At 42.4% G+C, this 18,804-nt stretch overlaps 1 protein-coding gene across 2 annotated transcripts in view; it reads right to left on the bottom strand.

Annotated features, from left to right (window-relative positions):
- The window catches only part of NEDD9 (neural precursor cell expressed, developmentally down-regulated 9), a 175,763-nt gene that overhangs the window by 122,956 nt on the left and 34,003 nt on the right, over positions 1-18,804 (bottom strand). The window contains exon 2 of one of the 2 annotated variants that reach the window (XM_033114699.1): positions 2,198-2,337. The exons of the other annotated variant lie outside the window; for it this stretch is intronic. The gene's annotated coding sequence lies outside the window, so the exon portion shown is untranslated. The remainder of the gene's footprint in view (positions 1-2,197; positions 2,338-18,804) is intronic. 2 annotated transcript variants of the gene reach the window in all.

The raw sequence follows: 18,804 nt of genomic DNA, 5'->3' as shown, positions 1-18,804 counted from the left end.
CAATTCCACAATGGGAAACATGATTAAAATTTTCCTATGTCTGAGAGAGAAAACTCAAAATGAGGGCATATCTCAAAATGCATGCTAAGGTAAATAACCTTAAATTGTTATTTTCTTGAAATAGATTTCCCTAGAGGAACAGATTCCTCATTCTCATTACCAGTGATGGAGCCTGAAGAAACAGCTTATGAGTTTGCTTGGGGCTTCCCCAGGTAGAGGTGACAAATAAAATACAGGATACTTAATGACATTTGAATTTCAGATAAACCACAGATAATTTGTATACTAAGAAGTATTCATTGTTTATCTGAAATTCAAACTTAACTGGGTGTCCTGTACTTTTATTTTGCTAAATATATCAACCCAGGCCCAGGGACTGGCCTGCTGGAGTGGAAGCTCTGGCCACCAAAGTATCAGTCACAAAGAGGAAGGCCCGTGTGTCTCTGTTATTCCAAGGAAATGACAAGCAAACATCAATCACCCCAATAGCAGAGACCGTCTTTCTAGTCATGAGGTGGCCTGCTCAGGTGCTCTCTGTAACCATCAGAGAAAGGAAGCAAGCCTGTTCTCCCGCCAGAGATGTCAGCTCTTAATCTGCCCTCATTGATTCAAGGCACAGAGCACGCTCATGCAATACCGCTCAGGTTTCCTTCTCCATCACAGAGGAAAATCTTGCACGTGGGAAGACCTCTTAGAACATATGCCTTTGGGTTACACGCAGTCTACGTGTGCACCCAGATCTGTGATTACAACACACACGCTGACAATGACATAATGATAGTGAACATGGTTTCCAGCACCCCACTTCCTAGGGACAGAGGAGATGTGTAAACCCCTCAAACAGTAGGTCTGTCATCTCTGAACCTCGGCCCTCTCAGGTTCCAGCTTGGTGAGTCAACCGTTTGTCTTCTGAATGGTCTATAGAACTCGAGGCACAAGTATAAATATGGTTTGGCTTTCTGGAAAAGGTGGACTCATGGAAGAACAGTTAAAGACAACAGCTGTACTAGATTAGGGCCACAGTAGAGAAATTGGCTCTTTCCTGAAGCTGCAGCTCACCAAATGCGAGCCAACGCCGCCACCAGCTATATACGAGGTTTGAGCAGAGAAGAGCAACCGTGATGTCATGATACAGAGACGCTGAATTCTCCACACACCATGTGGGTGAATGGCTGGGGGTGTTATATCACAGAGACTGGTTTTCAAGTGCAATGAATCCAGTGAGGTTTGTAGGGCAGACATACAATTGCTCGCAAATAAGTCACAGGCACAATGAGCAAAGTTTTGTGTTTCTTCGTAGGTTTTCTCTTTGGTCTCTCAAGGGAGCTGGGAGAAAATCAAGTCTGAAACTCAAACCGGCCTCAGCCATTATTTTCCCTTAAACTAGATCAAAACCTCAGGAGATCTTCTGGAGTATTCACTGAATTCTAATGGGAACTGAGCCCTTCAAATATTATTCTTATTATGTTTTGCTAGTATTTTTTGCTGGAAACACATCATACCAAGATGTCTTGGACCCTTTACTTTCCCAGATTATTTGGAAGCTAAAGTGAGCAGACATCCAGCTTCCGGGCTGATCCAGGTTTTTCATGATCTAGCCAGAGCAAGGCAAAGATTCCAGGAAAAGCCTCCAGGGAAGGCCAAACTTTTCTGAAAGTATCGGTGGACAAACAAATGCAGTGTCACTGGGCTAATTCCCATAACTAAACTGAGCCGGTGAAAGTGCTTTGTGATTTACTGGCAGGTAGGCTGACAGTGGCCTGGGTCCTGGCACCTGAGGCCTGAGCTGGGGGAACCCTCCAGCCTTTCAAATGCCTCTTGGCTGCAGAGAAGCCGGCGAGCTCCAGGGGCATCCAAAAGGGACTAGATTTTTGGACTCAATATTGCCAGTCAGATACCAGGCCAAGCCTTTGGGATGTGGGAGAATGCCCAGAGTGCTTTCAGCATCTCCCGACCCTTCTTTCTACTCCTCTCTCCTCACCAGCTCACCAGAAACCCTAGCATAACGTAGCAGGATGGAGTTCAGTGTTTCTCAGGCGAGATCCACAGATCACCTGCATCAGAATCACTGGAAACACTTTCTTAAAATCCCCATTCATGAGGCCTGCTCTAGACCTATCTGTTGAGTCTCTGCAGGGAAGGCCTGGGAGTCTGCATTTCACCAAACTCTCCCCGCCCCCCCGCAGGTGATTCTTACATGCACTCTAGTTGAGAAGCACTGGTAGAAGTGAAAGGGTCTCAGAAGTGAAAGGGTTTTTTGGCAGCCAAACAACCGGAGTTCAAATCCATTTACTTCCTGGGCAAGTTGCTTATTAATTTGCAGCCTCGGTTTCCCATCTGTAAAAACAGATACACTATTTTACCAAAAAAATGGGCACACTATTTTATACAAGGTTTTTTTTCTTCTCTCTCTGAGAATGAAATGAGGTAAGACATATGACAAGGCTGGCAAACATTGAGCTCTTGCTAGATATTAGTACCTAGTACCCTAGAAAAGGGATGGCGAGCTACCAACATCTTTGTAGGCGTCAAGATGTATATATTTTGCAGCAATTTCCAAAGGCTCACACATATAACTCTTTTGGATGGACACAGAGCAAGGACAGTTAGCCACCAGTGGCGTTACTACCCTCTAAGGCCTCACCCGCACACCCAGGAGTGGGGGATACAGGAATGCAAGGCAAGCAAAAGGGGCACATTCAGAAAAGCAGACACAGGCTAATATAAAAGTGAGCTAATAAGTCCAGCTAAGGCACATGGTGAAAGTGGTGTCTTTCTTCTACAGGCATGTTCCTTAGCAGGGACCGTGTGTTCTAAGTCACCGATTCTCACCGAGGGCGATCATGTCCCCCAGGGGATATTAGGCAATGTCTGGAGACATTTTTGATTGTCACCATGGGAGGTGTTACTGGCATCCAGTGAGCAGAGGTCAGGGACCCAGCTAAACATCCTACAATATCCCACCGCAGAGAATTATCTAGCTCAAAGTGTAAATAGTGCCAAGGTTGAAAAAGCCTGCTCTCAGTTAACACAGAAGACTGAGCCATGGGGGCGTAGAAGGAGGCCTCCAGGTGGTTAAACACCTCCTGAGTGACAGCAGCCTGCTGCTGTATCACAAAATCTCACAGGTGAACAATGGAACCAGAGTCCTGCAAGCTGGCGGGTCACCATTAACCACCTTCCATGTCACGGGTTCAACGCAGCCAGTTTCCTGCTTGTTTCCACAATGAAATGATCGGGAAAAGCATCCCCTAGACCTTTGGAAAAGCAAAGGTGCTGTTCTCTACAGGAGAAAAAGGAGGATGTCTCACTCCTAGAGATTACCTTGTGTTTTCACCAAGAGGGAAGAGCAGTGAGAAGGAACTGGGAGGCTGTGCTGTCCGACAGGACTTATCACCCCAAGGATCCAAGTCCAGGCGTGTGAACTGGACCACACAGGCTTAGGGGGACACTCTGAAGGGCACTTGGGATTGTGATCAGAGCCACACGGTCATGTCATTGCTTTAGGATAACCCTTTGCTAATATCTTGCTTCCCTAGGTAATTCTCAGCGTCATTTCATGGATCTCTCCAGGAGCTTCCAGTTTAGTGCCTCCGTTGCCCAGCTTTCAGGCTTTTCTCTCTCCTTTTGATTGCCCCTCCACTTGATCCCCTGTCTCTTCTTGCCTCCTCTTTCCTGGCCTGGCCTGTGCTCTGGGGCTATGCCTCTAGTTGCCCTGGACTCTCCTCACCCAAACTCCCTTGTGTGCAGACCGTGCTTCGTAGTTTGTTTGTTTGTTTGTTTTGTTCCTCTGTGGCCCACCCAGATCCCCCGGGATCTCTTCATTATGTTCATGCAGGCTGCCTTCCTGTGTGCAGGGCCAGCGTCATGGCGTGTGACCTGTATGGTCACACAGGACTCCATGCTCAGAAAGAACCCTCACCAGATTTAATGGTGTGCTGTCACCATAGTCAAATTCTTAATAGAATTTTGGACTTGTGTTTTGTAAGTGAATTCTGATGGGACAACGGAGCATGCACAGAACAGAACAGATGCATCCAATATGCGTGTCTGCCCTTTTTGCTACCCCATTCTCACAGAGCGTTCACCATGAGTACAGAATTCTAGTGGACCCACAATGTGTGGGAGTTCATGGAGATTCAAAGCTAATGCAAGCTGAGTGTGTTTTGTCTAGGACTGAGGAAGCTGGGGAGGAGAGGGAAACTGCCAGCTCCAAGAGGCCACACTTTCCATTTGAACAAAAACTTGCTTCAAACACAGAGAGAAGGCAGTGGCATTCTAAGAAACATGAGTGACCAAGGAACCCTATCTTTCTTACTTCCTCTCATTAGCCCACTAATTAACTTACTCAAAAACGATGATACAGAAGGAAAGGGAAAGGCAAGGCAATCCATAGTTCCTTTTCTTTCAAGCCTCCCTTACTCATCAGTGAGCCAGAGGTAGACATTGTGGGTAAAATGTGCGTATCAAGAAGTTTAGTTAGTTTTGAGCATCTTTTCCACTGTTATGATATGATTATGATAAAAACAAAATATGCAAATTGTGTAATTTTGGCAATTAGCATATGAGTTAAGTGCTCTTATATTTGCATTTAAAACTGGCATCACACAATAGAGATGAAAGGTAAAATTCATGCTGATAATATAGCATTTAAAACTTAAATTTTTCTTAGAGTGGCCTTAAATAGAAAATTAAAAAAAAAAAAAAAAACAGAAAGAAAGAAAGCCATGACAAATGAAGAGATAGACTGTGGAAGAAAGGAAAAACTTCTATTTTAGTGCTTGCCATGGCAACTTATCCCTACTTTTCGAAAAAGGGTGTCCACAGTTTCCTTTTGCACTGGACCCTGCCTATATGCTTTTACTTCCTGAAGCCAGAACGGGTGTCTCTTTGTCATTGGACGGTCCTCAGGCTGTAGGAATCAATGAGCCTGTGTGCACCGTGAGCAGACGGTGCTTGGGAACTGATATTCCCTGGGACCAAAGACGAACCAATGACTGACAGATTGGAAGGTATGAATACTCCGGCTCCCATGTTACCCTTCAGGACAGCCTTAGGATGTGGCCTAAACCAACTCCAAGCTCCCCTGTGGGGTTGACCCAAGTTGCCCTCTGTGATTTCGCTTGGTAGCATAGCTTTGCTTGCTCCTTTACCTTCATGGTCCCACTTCATCACTCCTTACAGTTTTTCCTGGGGAGATTTCAAAACAATCACTTTCATTCAACTTAAAACGAACACACTCGTCCTTCCCAGCTCTAATGCCTGTCTGTGCCAAGGCCATTGTTTTTGAGAGGTATCAATGCAGATGGCAATCAGGTCGTGGGGTAGGAAAGCCAACACTACAGACATTCCCAGGGAGTCTCCTATAAATGTTGGGTTTTCAGGTTTATGCTGGAACTTTGGATACAAAAATCTTTCCATGCAGGTCAAAGGGAATTTGGAGAGCACTTTGGAGAGAGGATCCACCGTAGGCCACTCTACCGCCAACCGATGTTCTGGGCAGATTTAGGCCAAGTCCTCAATGAGTGAACACTAGATGGCTCGGACCTCAGGACAATGTGCTCTGTTTACCTGATGCCACAGAGTCCCTAGATCTGCTTGCTTTGGTAAGGGAAAGGAAAATAAATCTGACAGATATCAGGCTTTGTTCTACCTTATTAAATTAGTCATAATCTGTTCTGTAAGAACTGGACTAGCACCAAAACTAAAGTCATACCATCTTTTTCCACTCATCAAGGTACATGGTAACTTAATCTGAGCAATCTTGGAATGCCTTTTCACTTTCCCTGCCTGGAGAATTTTTATCCATGCTTCAAACCTCAACTCAAATGCCAATAGTCTGTCTTTCCCGTGCCACATAATATCCCCATATAAGTATTTATGCATATATTTGCCACCTCCCTTAGATTATAAGGACTTCAAGTCAGAGTATTTATCTTAATTATTTTTGAAGCCGCACAGCCTTGTGCAGCACTTGGCACATAATAACAGTAATGGCAGCTAGTATGAGCCGGGTACTACATTAAGTCCATGCATTATTTTCTTTCCTCTTCACAGCGACAACGTATCTATGAAGTGGGGACTGGTATCCTCAATTTTACAATTGGGGAAACTGAGGCCGAGGATGATTAAGTAACTGGCCTGAGATCACACAGCTCCCAAAGAGTAGAATAGAGTCAAACCCAGGTTTGCTAGCACAGGAGCCTGTGCTGTTCATGATGGAATAAATGAAGTCGTTGAATAGGTATTTCCAAGGCTGTCAGGAAAAGTGCTCATTAGCCAGACAGACTTGTCTGTACAAAAACCTTCTAATTAAATAGTTGAGCAAAGTTTCTTATATGAGAGGAGCCATTTTATCTCCCAACTCGATATGGAATCAATTTTCACTTTAAACCAGTTTCTCCCAAGTTTGTTGAGCTTTGTTATCAGAAGGTCTTGTTACACAGGTATTTAGTTCTGGTGCAAGTTAAAAGCAATAAAGAAACCCAGCAGAGCTGCAGAACCCAGCTCCTCCCAGATCTCAATTACAGCTTGCTGTGGGACTCTACCAAAATTACGTTGCATGTTTATAGCATATAAGAAATTCTTGAGGGTGGTACTGATACGCCAATTAAAGACACTGGTATTTTTGGCCCCATGGGGCAGACAAGAAAAAGGGATTTTAGTTTGTTATGAGAAACACTCTCTTGCTTATACTTAACTTTTTATTGTTCACAAAGGATTTCAAAGTATTACCAAAGAAAATGAACACCACACTTGAGTCATCTGGACACACTGGACTTTCATAGCCTGCCGGGAGGTGTATTTCTTTTCAACACAGCGTGGATTCATTAAAAGAAAAAAAAAAAAATGACAAAAATTCACCAGCTTCCCCACCCCCTCCAGCCTTTGTCACTGACAATGGGGGTGGGGGGCTGTCTAAGACTTAGTGAAGGCAGTGGGCCTGCCGGGGGCCCAAGTGATCCTGCTCCTGGGGTGTGCTGCTTCTTTGTCCACTGAGTAACCAAAGGCCCCAACCGTTAGGCAGTCTGGACTTGGAGTTGTCATTTATAGCCATCCAAACTTTGAGGATGACTAAGTTGTGAAAACATAAAAACTGGAATCAGACAGGAAAAGTTTTGAGAAGCACACACACACACACACACACACACACACACACACACAAAGGCACATTGTGTAGTGGGAAAAGTGATGAATTGATGGGTAGGAGACTTGGGTTTTAGGTAGGTGACCGTATAATGTATCGTCCAAACTGGGATTCTTTTGAAAGTGAGAGGTGTTACTGTAGATAATTATGCTGGGAAAGCAGGCGCAAATGGGACCATATCGGTACAGCAGTCACTGTAAGTCTAGGCTACTAACTAGCTGTCTAATCGTCAGTAAGTCACGTAATATCTCTTGAGCCTCAATTTCTTTTCAGGAAAGAGACAGTTGGGCTGCAGCTTCCCCAGCTTTTCCCCCATGAAGGACCTTTCTAATTTTTCTCCCCACAGTCTCTATGTTTGCAAGATGATCATGTCAAGTAATTTTGAGTCACATATGATGAGCAGAAGTTTTGTCAATCAGGACTTTTTTTTTTTGTCAGCATGAAATAATCAGTTACTACCGTGTTTCCCTGAAAATAAGACCTAGCCAGATAATCAGCCCTAATGCATCTTTTGGAGCAAACATTAATGTAAGACCTGATCTTATTTTACTATAAGACTGGGTCTTTATAATGTAATGTAATATAATATAATATAATATAATATAATATAATATAATATAATATAATATAATATAATACAGAGTCTTATATTAATTTTTGCTCCAAAAAACGCATTACAGCTGATTGTCTGGCTAGCTCTGATTTTTGGGGAAACACAGTATACCATGTTAATGCAGTTTTAGGCAAAAGGGGAAAACATTTTGATATTTTAATGTACCTATGAGTCTTATTTAAAGTAAATCGAAGAGTTCTGATATTATTTTTGAAACTGGTAAGAGCTTGTGGATCTCTTTCAGTATCTTCACAACCAACAGACAACTACGACTGTAGGTTGGTTGAAAACCATTTGGTTGGATGATCTATTAGCTCATTTCCAGTTCTAACTTTCTCTGACCACTTGATGAGAACGTCAGTGCTTCCCTCTATTAGCTATTGGCAAAGAGGGAAGATAGAAAACGCAAGAGGGCCAGCTTGGAGCTTAAGCTGCTGGCCATGAACATGGGTCTTTGGAGAGGATCTGTTTGAGGATGTTAGATGGGGAGGAGATCCCTTAATCTGAGGGCATCTGGACAAAGTTCCCTGAGGGAAAAGAGACTGCTTTGCTTTGGGCAAATTTCCTCCCACCTTGAGGCAGCTTGTTCAATACATGGAAGGATTCTCAGAGGCTATTCACAGTATTAGGAGATTAACAGGGGGCAGAAATGGAATGGCTGTGTAGCCTGTCATTCTTTTCTCTTCTCTTCTACCCATACTACCTCACTCTAGGGGAAGAAAAGGGGGAGTCAAAACCTCTCCACAGATCTACCATAACGGGTGTCAGATCTGAGAATCAGCTGGCAAAATCAATAAAGCACAAGTCTGCTACCTAAATATTCCCATAGGTAGTGCCAACATTTGAATTTCTAGAACAGTAAACTTGCATTGTACTCAGTGGGGACAGTGCTACCCACCAAGTGGTGCTAGGAAATGCATGTGTTAGGGGATGGTTCATTGTGACAGTGACTGAAGGTAGACACCACTGGCATTATGTGCCCAGAAGCTGGGGATGCTAAATGCCCTTCTATGAGCTGGAGATATTGCCATAATGAAGTCATTTCACCCCAAATGTGAAAACATCCCCACCAGGAAACACTAAATAAAAGATTGAGCTTTTAATTCTTGTATGTAAAGAATTAGTTGTACCCTATAAAAAGGTTCAAATCATACTGGACAACTTCCTGTGGTGCCAGACTATTGGGCAGAGCTTCGAGATGAAACAGGTTAATTGTGGCAGCCTCTGGATAAAAGGAAAGACAGAGGTCACCCTAGAATATACTATGCAAGTCATCTCTACCCCAAGCTAAAGTATATGAAGTATTAGGTTTGTGCAAAAGTAATTGCGGTTTTTGCAATTTTTAACCTTATAAACCGCAATTACTTTTGCACCAACCTAATATTTTTGTGGAGTGGTTTCTCTTTTCTCTCAGTGTTGACAGAATTATTGAATCATTGTCTTCATTTACTTATGAAATGATTGACATCGCCCCTCAAAACAGAAAAACAACTTGAGCTAAATCTAAAATGCAAGTATGCAGCCAACAGGCAGTCCCTTGTCTCTGCATTGCCTTCTAGGGTAAACGTGGACTTCTGAGTTCAGTTCCATTCATTTCAGCTAGAAGTGTGTGGTGAATAAATGCTTCACTGGGCTTCCCGTGCAATGGTCCATTCAACTATGCTGTGAGTTTCTGGCCCCAGGGGAAGCAGGCCAAGAGCTCCCTCTCTATAAGATGCCCCCTAAAAGGAAAGAGGTCACCAACAACTCACAAAGGAGGCTGTGGCCATAAATATTTCAGAATCAATTTTCTTAAAATCTTAAATAATGAAAAACACTTGCTTAAGACTTTTAAGTCCTCCCATCTTTGGATTTAAGCTCCAACGTCTTGCTTCAGAATTCCATAGCAGGTATGAGCATGCCATCACAGGCGGGAGGAATACACGCCACATAAAGCCTTGCCTGGGTCAGAGAGAAGTGTTACGCTCTCAAGAGGGCCCTAAGACAAATACACAAATATGGCCTCGCACATGTCAAAGACCTGTACAAGGGCAAACATCTTTATGACTTTGGTCTTGGGAACAGAGATGCGGCCTGGGATTAGAATTTACAGCTGACAAGCTGCTGATGAAGCAGTAATAGCCATGTAGTGCATAAATGGCCACTTTGGGAACAGAGGGCTTAGCACACCAGGCTGGAAATCTCAGAGTGAAGCCGGGGGCAACCCCGTTCACCTTTGCTGGAACCCCTTCACCCCACAGTCTGTCCTTCGGGCCTTTTCTCTGCCTTCCTGTAGATTTACAGCCCTCCCTGCCGTTCTTTTGGGCTTCAACACACATGACGATTTAGAATCAAGGGAATTTTTAAGACCAGGGAAGAATATCTTTCTTCGCTATAAACGTCACTCTGAAATTATGTTCCAAGAGCACTTGAAAGGTGTATGGTCTGCCCCCTGCCGAGTCCCCACCCTCTGAGAGCTCACAAGTCCCTGACCCCATCTTGCTCCTTAGCACTCTTACAGATGTCCTCTCTGACCTCCAAAGTGTCAGCCAGATTTCATTTAGTGGTTCTTAACTGGGGGCAGTTTTGTCTCCTAAGGGACATTTGGCAATGTCTAGAGATGTGTTTGGTGGTTACACCTCAGAGTGGGGGAGTGTTACTAGCATGTAGGGGATACAGGCCAGAGATGCTTCTTAACATCCTACACTGCACGGGACAACCTCCTCAACAAAGAAGGATCTAGTCCAAAATGTCAGTAGTGCTAAGGCTGAGAAACTCTGCATTAGGGCAAGGGGTAGACTGCCTCTGAGTAGGCCAAGAAAGTGGTCGTCTAAACTTGCATTGTCCAATAGAAATTTCTGTGATAATAGTGCAATATCTGTGCTGTCCAGTATGTTAGCCACAAGAGACATGTGGTTATTTAGCACTTGAAATGTGGCCACTGTGACTGAGGAAGTGAATTTTAATTTTATCTCACTTTAATTAATTAAATTGTAATCGTCCCAGGCAGTGCAGGTCTATATAATGGGTGCTTAGAAACACCAAAATAGCCAGTTATCTTCTCCACTGGTTTATAATAAAAATTGCAGTCAGACACTCCTTCCTTATCTAAGACTTTGACTCGTTGATATGACATTACTCCGGGAAGGAGATGACTTTTAACTCATAAAGAACTAATATTAATGTGACTAATGGATCTGAAAGATGTTTTGACAGGAGCAGAGAGCACTACTGCGGGCCCCGAAGTGAAGGAGGGGACAGCATGAGATTGAACAGAGGCTTTGGGGGAGGCACCTGGAGTAAAATGGAGGAGGTGGAGACGGGCTGGAGGCAACAAAGGCAACCTGTGTTTACTTTAATCATGTAAACTCTGCTGAGAACAGAAGCCAAATACTCACAATTCCAACTCAGACACGTGTTCTGTGAAAACTAGAGTCAATGGAAGATAGAAAAGACAGAGTACAGTACAAAGGTGAGCCTATTTCCTGCTCCTACTCTACCTGCCTTTAACTCTGTGGCCAAGTCGCCCCACGCTGAAATATTATGGTGCCGCCTCCCATGAGTAAGCTCCGGAGAAGCAATACTAAATCACAAGACGCAAAATGTTTTTTCCCTTTAATCTGATTATAAAGTTCTGGATAAGTCCATCAAAGCCATATTGTTCTGATTTCTGCTGCTGCCTTAAACAAGTTAAGTGCCTCCGTGTTAATCTAGCACTGTTTTAGGGCCTGTTTTCTACATAGCCCATTGAATAACTAGTTTATTGTACAAATTTTCTTATATGGAATATTGCATACTTTATTGTAAAGATTTCTGGAGAAGGCAATCATGCATTTCACTTGGTAAGCTACCTCCACCAATATTTGTAGAGATGGGGAAAGGAAAATAACTAAACCAAACTCTTCCTGTGTGGTTTGTAGGGTTTATACTGAAGCTCCTGGTGGCATCAATTTCGGTGATTCTCATGGGGAACAATGGAGATTGAACCAAAAGAGCAAATTACCAAAATTATGACAGAGATGGGAGAACTATGGTATAAAAAGAGCTAAAAGACGAGAATTTATCTGCCCAGAGAGACACAAGTTGAGAGAAATGCATGGCTGAGACTAGATAGTTTATGAGCGTTGACTTGTCCACAAATCGCTAGTTTGACTGATCATGGCAGGGGTGAGAGAGGCGTGGAGGGGAAAGTAGGTAAACTTAGCAGAGTGAAAAGAGGTATTATGTTGGTGCAAAAGTAATTGCGATTTAAAATAATTACAAAACCCGCAATTACTTTTGCACCAACCCAATATTTCTGTCTTAGTCGATTTAAGTTACTACAACAAAATTACCATACACTGGGTGCTTATAAACAACATAAATTTATTTCTCACAGTTCTGGAGTTTGGAAAGTACAACATCAAGGTGCCAGCAGATTCGACGTCTGATGAGGGCCCCCTTTCTGGTTCATAGACGATTTCTTGCCGTGTTCTCACATGGAGGAAGGGACAAGAGAGCTCTCTGGGGTCTATTTTCAAAGGACACTAATCCCATTCATGAGGGCTATACCCTCATGACCTAACAACCTCCCAGTGCCATCACATTAGGGGTCACGTTTCAATATATAAATTTTGGGGGTCATAAAGATTCAGTCTATAGAATTCTGCTCCTACCTCCCCTGAAATTCACATTCTTTTGGAATAAAAAATGCCTTCATTTAATCACAATAGCCCTCAAAGTCTTAACTCATGCCAGCAGCAATTCAAAAATGTCAAGTCCAAGTGTCATCTAAATGTCATCTAAATCAGATATGGGTAAGACTCAAGGTATGATTCATCCTGAGGCCAATTCCTTTCCATTTGTGAATCTGAGAAGTTCTGCTTCTTTTCTGCTTACTGCTTCCATCTTTAAGTTTTCCTCTCTTCTTGAATTTTACTATAAGCAGTCAGGAAGAGCCAAGCTGTACCTTCAATACTTCGCTTAGAAATAGCATCATCTAAATATCCAATTTCATCACTCACTAGTACTACCTTCCACAAAACACTAGAACACAAAACAATTCAGCCAAGCTCTTTACAAATTTATAACCAGGATGGCTGTTCTTCCAGTTTCCAGTAACATGTTCCTCATTTCTACCTGGAACCTTATCATCGTGGCTTTTACAGGCCATGTTTCTACCATACTTCTGCTCACGATTGCCTAGGTGTTCTCTAAGAAGTTTGTAGCTTTCTCTATAGTTCTATTTCTTTCTGAGCTCTCAGCAGAATTAAGGATCCATTCATGGCAATTTAGGCTTTTTCTATCATGCACCTCAAAACTCTTCCAGTTTGGACCCATCACCCAGTTCCAAAGGTTCTACATTTTCAGCTGTTTGTTACAGCAGCATCCCACTTTAGCAATTTTTGTCTTGGTCCGTTTGGGTTGCTGTAACAAAAATACCATAGACTTATAATAGGCTTATAATCAACAAACATTTTTCACTGTTCTGGAGACTGGGAAGTCCAGTATCAAGCCTCAGCAAATTTGGTGTCTGGTGAGAGCCCTCGTCCTGGTTCACAGACATCTCGCTGTGTCCTCACATGGCCAAAGGGACGAGAAAGGTCTCTGGGGTTTCTTTTATAGGAGCACTAATCCCATTCACGAGGGCTCCACCCTCATGACCTAATGACTTCCCAAAGACCCCACCTCTAAACACAATCACATTAGGGATTAAGCTTCAAAATATGAATGGAAGGGGGGCACAAACATTCACTCTGTCAATCGCTTAACACAGCGTGGTAGCAGGGGTCGGGTGATTTAAGAGCCTTTTACCAAGGGCTGCAGAAACGAAGAGCTCCAAAGATGTTTACATGTACAATGACAGTTCCAAAATTAATTCTCCACTAGAGGAAACTAGAGTGTTTAAAGTGAATCTCCTGAGATAAGTATAGAGAGGTGCTCCATCTCTTTCCTATAATGACCATTGTGCCATTCTCCAAAATGGAACACTGGACCAGTCTTGCCACAAGTCCGTGGGTTTATTTCATATGGCTGCTCTTGTGAAACCTCATAACTGAGTTTGCAATTTACCCATATTTGAGACAAACAGCTTTTATATGTTAGTGCTGAAACAGGCTGAGAAACGCAGTACCTTCCTGGGTAGAAGTGGCAGTCGCAAGCCCAGATATAGGGGACGGGGGGGCTGTCATTCAAATGCAGTAATAGCTGTTTTTAAACTAATCCCGACTAAGTCTTAGAGTGCAATGACTGATTATTGGGTCAACAAACATGAAAAGCTTTGTCATTGGCCCAAGATTGAACCAGAAGCGACATGTCTTTCATGAGCATTTAGGATGAAAGATGTAAGATTAAAAAAAAAAAAAATGTTTGTAACAGTTAGCACCATGTGAGGGTCCTTTTTGTGTCTGTTTTCCTCTCAGAGAAAAAGTAAAGCAATAAGATCTATGAAATGTCCTTGGTCTTTTTTCTACCCAGGGTTGTCAGACCTGAGTTACCTTCACGTTTCCATTATAAACCTTCCAGGGTAAGGTTTCCATTCACACTTTCAGCTTTAGCTTAATACGACACTCATATGTAGTGGTGGGTGAATATAGTTGGCTCAAGGAATACTTTACTGAGTGTGAATTTGACCACATTATTCTCCTCCTTAGAATCCTTACAATTCTCCAAATGTTCCATGTCCTCTTATAACTCCACACCCTTGCTGTTCCCTCAGAGTCATACGCATCTTCTTTGTGAAACCAACCATGACAACCCTTGAATTAGACCCTCCTTCGTACTGCATTTAACTTCATTATAGCACACAATCATGTCCTGTTGAAATTAGCTCCTTATTCGCCTGTGAGATCCCTGAGACCAGGGGCTGGGTGCTATGTTGCAGTCACCCCTGCTTTCCCAATGTCTAGCATAATGCCAGGCACAAAGGTAGTCGCAGGTCAATATGTGCTTAGTAATAGAATACGTAGATGAGTTTTAAGGAACAGTAAACGATGAAGAGCTTTTCAACATAGGCACATCCTGTATTTTCTTTTGGGCAGAATAAATGCTAATAGATCAGTCAGTAGTCCCCTTATATAGTTAAAGCTATATTCTAAACTCATTGTTTCCCTTAAGGCAAATGAAAAGAAAAAGTAAGGATAGAAACAGTACATACGCTTCAGAAAAAGAAAAAGGAAGAAATGAATGAAATAAGGAAGGAAGGAAAGAAGAAAGAGTTTTCCTTTCGAAAGTCTATTTCAAGGTGCAAGTGATTATATTTTGTTCCGAGGCGTGGCCATGAAGAAAAAGAAAGTGACTGAAATATATTATGTTCCACCCATGAGGTTAAAGAGGGAACATCGTTCAGGTCCCAATCCATAAAAAGACACAAGTTGTATTTCAACCAGAAACCTTCTCTAAAGAAGCTCAGAAGTGTAGGAGTTGCATTAGACAATGGAAACCAAACTGAACCTAACATGAAGTACCTGATTAATTAGTCTGTTTATTTCCCAATACCTCCCCCATTTCATTGTTTAGAAATGAATACGCTTTATAATTCACCACAATTGGACTTGTTGCGCCTCACAGATTGATGCCTTTCTTGGAAGGAAAGAGCCACTTCTCTTCTTCCTCTCCTTGTGGAAAGACCACAGGAGCGCTAGCACAAACATCCCCTCCCAGGATGTGGGGAAGACCTCAGGTGAGTGACAGATGCAGAGGCGGGCCAGGGCCACACAGCCTGGAGAGGTTTTCCCTGCTGGCAGACAAGGCTGTCTCTTCTTGCTTCTCCCTGAGATAGCTCATTAGGTGCGGCTGGGATCTGGGCAGCCCGCAGCTGTGTTTAGGAGTGCATTTGCTTTATCTTCCACATCCTTTGAGGATTTCATTGCAGGCCATTTTATCCACTTTAATGAATGCTCCGGCAGTTTCTGAACATGGGGCTGTGTCTGCATGCCCTGAGCAGTGATTATTTTCACCATTGTTGAGAGTGAATGGAACTCGTATTCACGAATCCTTTTCATATAATGTGCCCTCCAGTTCAGGCCTAAACAAGAACACAACTGCAGGGAGAAAGGCTTAAGCTCAAAAGTTGGGGTTGCCCGGTTTTCTTCCTTTCCCTTACATACCTTCGGATGATCAATTGCCTCCTGCTGCTATTTATAATTCCTTAACAGTTTTCAAATCTGCCCCTTAAGTTGGCTAAGCAAATATGGCACATCAATTAAAAATCAAGCTGTATAAAGTTACTTATTGGAATAGGGAGATACAATACACACAGTGGACAAGGAAGGTTACAAAATAGTTTGAGCGAATTACTGCGTATATACATCTATGATCTTGAAAAGAACCTACTGTGTTTCCCCGAAAATGAGACCTAGCTGGATAATCCACTCTAATGCGTCTTTTGGAGCTAAAATTAATATAAGACCCGGTCTTATGTATTGTATTATATATTATATTATATTATATTATATTTATTATATTTATTATATTTTACTATATTATATTACATTAGACCCAGTCTTATATTATATTGGTAAAATAAGACCAGGTCTTATATTAATTTTTGCTCCAAAAGACGCATTAGAGATGATGGTATGGGTAGGTCTTATTTTCAGGGAAACATGGTAATCGGATACACACAGAAATAAATAATGCTTACTCCTGGGGTGGAATGAAGGGTCATTTTAATTTTATTCCATACACAGTCACATGTTTTCCAAAATTATTTACACTGAGAGTGCATTAACTTTTATAATCTAAAAAATACAAAATTCTAAGAAAATGAAATGAACGCATGCAAATGGGGGAAACAAGTAAGTATTCCCCACGCTGGCTATTCCTGTCACCACAACCATAGTTCATTGTTCCTTTTTTTCTCATTTACAGAAATATCCTTGCTTGTCACCCTCTCTTTAATCTCTCCTCACCTAACTCATTCTCTCTCATAAAGGACTTCCTGAATAGGAAATCTGACCAAGTGGCTCCCCTGAATCCTCCAGGGTTTCCTGTAGGATCGGGAAGTCCTAAATCCCAGGTTGAAGGCTAAAACCCTTCAAGAGCTCATTTGCACCTGAGGTTCAACTCCAACTTCTCTGCTCCATCCCGAGTCACCAGAAGGCTATTTGTTGAAGGCTGCTTTCTGAACCTGGTATCCCCTGGGACTCCTTTCTCCCCATTCTCACCTCCTCCTGCCATCACCTACCCATTTGCTCTCTGATTCAACGTTTAAGAGTCAGCTCTTCTGTCACCTCACCGGAAGCCTTCCTCGCATCTCTAGGCAGAGCTGGAGTTTTCTCTTCTGCCTTGCTCGTATCTCTATATTAGCATTTACCACATCAACATAAATTATTATGTCATGTGTATCTTTTCTCCACCTAAAGGGCAAGTGGGTGTCCTGTCCAACTCTGTGCTCAGCTCCCAGTGCAGTGTCAGGCGCTAGTAGGTGTTTAATAGACATTATTGGGTGAACACACCCTTAGCTGGTTTGGACGGCGGGAAGGGAGGAGAGGGAATCTGAGTTTACTTTCATTGAATTATTGCTCTAACTGTAGACGCTGCCATTCTTAGTTCCAAGTTTCGGCTGTCTCCTCAGAAGATGGTAATGCACTCAGAAATTGTAAGGTATCCAATCATGCCAGCATGTATCCACTTTTAATTTGGGACATGAGAAGATGCCCCAAATTAGCTGTGCCTTATAGACTCACTGCAAAATACTTCACCTCAGTAAGCAATGTAGTTCTGGAAAAGTGAAGTGTTACTTGCTGTTATGAGTTGAACTGTGCCCCCTCTAAATTCATATGTTGAAATCTTAAGCCCCAGTTTCTCAGAATGTGATCTTATCTGGAAATAGGATTGTTACAGATGTAATTAGTTAAGTTAAAATGAGGTCATCAGGGTGGGCCCCCTAATCCATTGTGACTAATCCAATATGACGTTCTTATAGAAGGGGGAAATTTGGGGGGAGAGAGAGAGAGAGAGAGAGAGAGAGAGAGAGAGAGAGAGAGAGAGAGAGAGAGAGAGAGAGAGAGAGAGAGAGAGAGAATGCCATGTGAAGATGAAGGCAGAGATGGGAGTGATGCTTATTTTCCCCTAAAATAAGTCCAGGTCTTATATTAAGTTTTGCTCCAAAAGACGCATTAGGGCTTATGTTCAGGAGATGTTATCCTGAAAAATCATGCTCAGGCTTATTTTCCAGTTAGGTCTTATTTTCTGGGAAACATGGTACAAGCCAAGAATTACCAGCAAACAACAGCAGTTAGGAGAGAGGCACAGATTCTTCCTCAGAAATTTCGGAGGGAACTAACCCTGTTGACACTTTGATCTCAGACTTTAAGCCTCCAGAACTGTGAGATCATAAATTTCTGTTGTTAAGCCACTCAGTTTGTGATACTTGGTTACAGCAGTCCTAACAAATTAACACACTCAGGGATTCTTTAGCGAAATATCAGAAAGAAGTACTGTATCCTAAAGCTCCCCTGTTGAATTGTCACTTTGGTAGCCAGCATCTGGCATGGCTACAGCTCCTTTTACAAACGAGAGAAAATTATATCATAGGTGTATTTTCTTTTCTCCTGTACTTTTTAGATTTTTTCCAACTGAGAAAAAACAACCTAAGTGCATATAAAACTAAATTCAAAAGACAAAAGGATAGACTGAAAAATAAGTTTCCTGCTTACTCTGTGTCCCTGCTACCCAGTTTCCCTCCTCAGAGGCAATCTCTTTTATGTAAATGCATATGTATATTTGAGTTTTTACATAAATAATTAAATGCTATACACCCATGGACTTGATGACTTAATTATAGATGTTGAAGATAATTCTCGATTAGAATACAAAAACATGCCACATTCTTTTTGAAGATTACATATTATTTCTTTGATGGATATTTTCTACCTATTCTTAATACACTATTAGCTGACTTTTGTAATCAAAACAAGGCATTCTCAAAGTGATCCCTTTGCAGCCTGGACAGGGATGAGCCTGCCCACTGCTTTTACCCCCATTAAAGAGATGGTTACTCTCTTTGCCACCAGAGTCATTAGATGTGTTTTAAACTCTATGAAAAGTTGCCTTCCCTCATTTATGTTTTATATAGGTGTCT

The sequence above is a fragment of the Rhinolophus ferrumequinum genome, chromosome 9 (assembly GCF_004115265.2).
Source record: "Rhinolophus ferrumequinum isolate MPI-CBG mRhiFer1 chromosome 9, mRhiFer1_v1.p, whole genome shotgun sequence".
Taxonomy (NCBI): Eukaryota; Metazoa; Chordata; class Mammalia; order Chiroptera; family Rhinolophidae; genus Rhinolophus; species Rhinolophus ferrumequinum.
This window is presented reverse-complemented; position numbering and strand designations above follow the sequence as displayed.